Source organism: Ursus americanus, chromosome 12 (assembly GCF_024610735.1).
Source record: "Ursus americanus isolate L20-20 chromosome 12, mUrsAme1.1.p, whole genome shotgun sequence".
Lineage (NCBI taxonomy): Eukaryota > Metazoa > Chordata > Mammalia > Carnivora > Ursidae > Ursus > Ursus americanus.
The window spans coordinates 62,671,349-62,675,709 of NC_142138.1; positions in this window are offsets into that span (position 1 = coordinate 62,671,349).

The window sequence follows — 4,361 nt, forward strand, 5'->3', positions numbered from 1 at the left end:
TAATTTTTGTGAAGGGCATAAAGTCTGTGTTTAATTCATCTTTTTGAGTATTCATGTCCAGTTGTTCCAGTACCATTTGTTGAAGAGACTGTCTTTGCTCCATTTTGTCATCTTTGCTTCTTTGTCAAACATCTGTTGACTGTATTTATGGGGGTCTATTTCTGGGCTCTCTATTCGGTTCCATCGATCTATTTGTTTATTCTTTTGTCAACACCACGCTGTCTTGACTACTGTAGCTTTATCATAAGTCTTGAAGTTGGGTAGTATTTTTTTTTTAAGATTTATTTGTTTATGGGAGAGAGAGTGAGAGAGCGAGAGAACACAAGCAGGGAGAAGGGGCAGAGGGAGAGGGAGAAGCAGACCCCCACTGAGCAGGGATCATGATACAGGGCATAACACTGGGTACTATTAGTTCTCAATTTTGTTCTTCTCTTTCAATATTGTGTTGACTATTCTGGGTCTTTTGTTTCTCATATAAACTTAAGAGTAAATTTGTGGATATCCATAAAATAACTTGTTGGGATTTTTACTGGCATTGCATTGAATCTGTAGATCGAGTTGGGAAGAAGACACCTTGACAATATTGTCTTTTATCCACAAACATGGGATATCTCTCCATTTATTTAATTCTTCTTTGACTTCTTCATCTCTTTTCTGATATCTTATAGCAACCATGATCAATAATATTCATTTAGTAATAAATCATGAATTGTTTCATAATAACCCAACTATTATTTTGAGCTCTTATTATCATTTAAAGTTTTATGTAATTCTAATTCCATATTTTCTAATTATATTTTAAATGCCACCCTCAGGGGAAATGAATTTTAGAAAGTTTTAGTATCCTGCAGGGTCATGTGTGGCTCACTGAGGTTAGCATTCTCTAAGAGTGGCAGCTTTCCTTTCTTGACACTGTAGCTTTCATTGCAGATGTCAGTGGGGTCCATTTCGAACAGTTCTAACATCCCCTCAATTTCTTTTAAGTTGACTTTCAATAAGAGCAACAGGGAGATGTTTGATAGAAACTGAACCTATACTATAGAAGGAACAGTGTAGAATTTATTAAACAGTTAATTTAAGAGCATGGTGAGTGTACGTGTGTGTACCCCAAAATACATATGTGCTAAAAAAAAAAAAAGCACAGTAGTACAGTTCTGGTTCTGGTGCTTACTACCAAAAAACCTTGTTCTGTAGGGCACTAGTGAAATTCTGGGCCACAAATGATTAAGGAGGATGGATTCCAGTTTGGGGCCTCTACCACTATTGTTCTTTTCTGAGCGTCAGTTGATTCAGGATAGCACATGTACATCGGTCACTTCCTTTGACTACTCTGGGGGTTTATACTAACTATGGAAGATGTGCTCCTATGATTCTGTGCCTGGATTGGGTTAAGGTACAGAATTACCATCCCCTTTATAACTGCAGTCTTCACTCTGGTCCTGCTGTTTATCATATGTATTTGTGTAATGCTGAACCTAAGAAAAAGAAGGACTTTACTTCACTGTCTTTTCTGCAAATTTTCCTGCTTTGATGATGCGTTGTACAGCACGTGTCTCTATGGCCTGTGGCAGTTAAGGAGGATTTATTCCATATATTCCATATGACAGAACAACTCAGGGCTGAATGATGCCACCTTTGTCTTCCCCCATCACTTATGGTTACTTTCTGCCCACTATCAAACCCTCCCTCCTCACCTGCTGAGGTAGACTGAGTGTTTAACAACATCACATTTATCGTACATCTTACACTTAACACTTCTTTTATAGATTTTGTTAATGTGGTTCTTATTTTGATTTTTAATGATTTCTGTTTTATTGCATGTTTTATGCAGCATTGACATTGGGAAAACTCTAAGGGTGGTTGGGTTGGTCTTTGTGTCTTTTCCCTGGGTTGGGGAAAGGGCACCTCCAGGTGTCCCATGATCCCTTGTCACCTCTTCCAGACAACAATCTGTGGTTTAGGACAGCTTTTCTTATAAATCTGTTCTCAGCTCACAGAGAGAAGGTGGTCATCACTGATGTGGGTTCTACGTAAAATCATGTGTCTTTCAGGAGGAAAAGGCAGAAGACTGGAGTCATGTGTCATGATGCCCCAAAGTATTAGAAAGAATAAATGACTTCTGGACTCATAGGCAAGGTGGAAGGAATATAGCAAGATAGAGGTCAGAAGGGAATGTATTCTAGGAAGGAAGACAGGGATGAAAATGAGTGCCAAGGACAGCATGAATGAGGGAGAGATCGCAGCAAGGGGAGAAAGAGAGGGGACAGAAGCAGTGCCTTTGGAGCTATGTATAGATAGCAGGTGTGAGAGGCCGCCCTAAAAGGTGAAGCCGAAATGTCTGCAGAAGCAGCAGAACGCCTGATAAATTCTGGTAGTACTTCATACATTTCTCTCTTAGAAAATGGAAGAAGCAGTGAGGGGGAACTGTCAGTCATTCTGGACTTCATCTTTTAAAATGTATTATTTTATTTTGAAGAAAAGTATGGAAAAGTACCCAAAACAATCTAACAGAAATGAATGTACTAACCTCTAGAATTGACAAATGTTACAGCTTCAAGATCGAGATAGACTTTCGTTAGAGAGCTAAACCATTTTGGGATCAAGCGAGGCTCCCTTTGTTTCCTGACCTCAGTTCTGTGTCCCTCTCTTTCTGAAGACTGCAACTGTTTTGAATTTGAGAGAGTCCTCAAAGTCTCTGGACTCAAAGGTGAGCAATAAGAAACAATGGATTTTGAAGCTAAGGAAATCACAGAAAAGGTGGGGGAAATAGTCCTAGATAGAAGGAGCCAAGGATGGCAGCACAGTTACCTTCCCTAGATTTAGGGAAACTAATGCCATAAAAAATCAGATGTAATTTCCGGTCTCTGTAAAGCGGAAGCAGATTTAAAAGTCGGAGGAAGTCTCAGAAATAGATCTGGTACTACTCAATTGCAAAGGAATCTGCTGAGGAAGAAAAAGGTAAACAGCCTTTAAAATAATGTAATTGCCTTCAGAGCTCTCCTTGAGTTCAGCTTTCCAAGAGCACATCCCAGAGACATGGGAGGAAGTGAGGAATCCAAGGTTAGCACTGAGGAACCTCATTTCAAATGGAGTCGGGAGGCCCTGAAGGGGGCGCTGTCGCGCAGATCCCACTCAGGGCGGCCTATGCAACTACAGAAAGAAGGAAGATCAGGATTATCTTGACAAAAGAGGACATTTTTCACGTAGGAATTTCACAACCTGCTTTTAAGAGATCCCTTCCGGCCCAGCAACAACACACTAACCACCGCTTGCGGCTAATGAGGAACCACCCCAACCTTGAACTCTTGCTTTTCCCCAATGAACTTTTATTTAAAACAACCCTCCCTAAGTTCCTCCTAAAACCTAATAAAGGTGACGCTCCCTTTGTCTCTTCAGACTTGCTAAGATTCACCATAGTTTGCTTGTTCCAAATTACAAATGCTCTGCTCTTCCTGAAGAAACTCAATTTGCTGATATAATAACTGGCTCTTTTATTTTTAAGGTTGATGGCAGAGACCTGTAAGAAAAGCATCAGAGTTCTGAAATTGCTCAAGGAGATGCAGTTCTCAAGTAATGCTGAGAACAAGAACCAAAAAGCTGCTTTTAAGGCTCTGATCAAAACAAAAGAAAGATCAAAGGGGTTGCAGGCCCACTTCTTGGGACAGCTGGTGAAATGTTAATGGATGGTAGAAAGAACCCAGAACAACTCATCTTCCGTTTTTGTTCATTTGTTCATTTCCTCCATTTCTCTATGTAAGAAAAATGGACATCAATCAGTTACAGCAGAGCCTGAGGTCTCAGAGAGGTGAAGAGCTGGTAAGAGAACACACAATGTGGCCCAATGAGCCATTATCCCAGAGGCAGATGAATTACGTGCCAGGGGATGAGTACAATTTCAGATGTGATTATAGAATCTTAAGTGCTTCCAAACTTGGGATGGGCAGATGTCTTAATTTTCAAAATAGTGGAAAAAAATATTCAGGATTTAGAGACCAGAAAACTTGCTTTCTTTCCTAAGCAAGATGTGTGAGGTGTGGTATGGAGAGAAGCCCATAGGGGCAGATCTTTGGCAAGAGATTTCCTCCACCTGAGGTCCTTCAGTTCTTGGTGGCAAAGGAACCAGAAGACATAATCCTGAGGGGACACCCTACCACCAAAGGGTACAGTTCAGAGTGGAGCTACTAGGAGATAATGTGTTCACCTTTGTGACCCTGAGGAATCCCTTCCATCTCTGAACTTCTTTTTGGAAGAGTCTCCAAAAATCCTTTACCAGCATCAATTTGAGTCATGGAAGCTTAGGTGCCTGGATTGGCAAGGTCCTGAGAGAGGAAGCAACCTGTCCAAGTTTACACAGCTGTTAA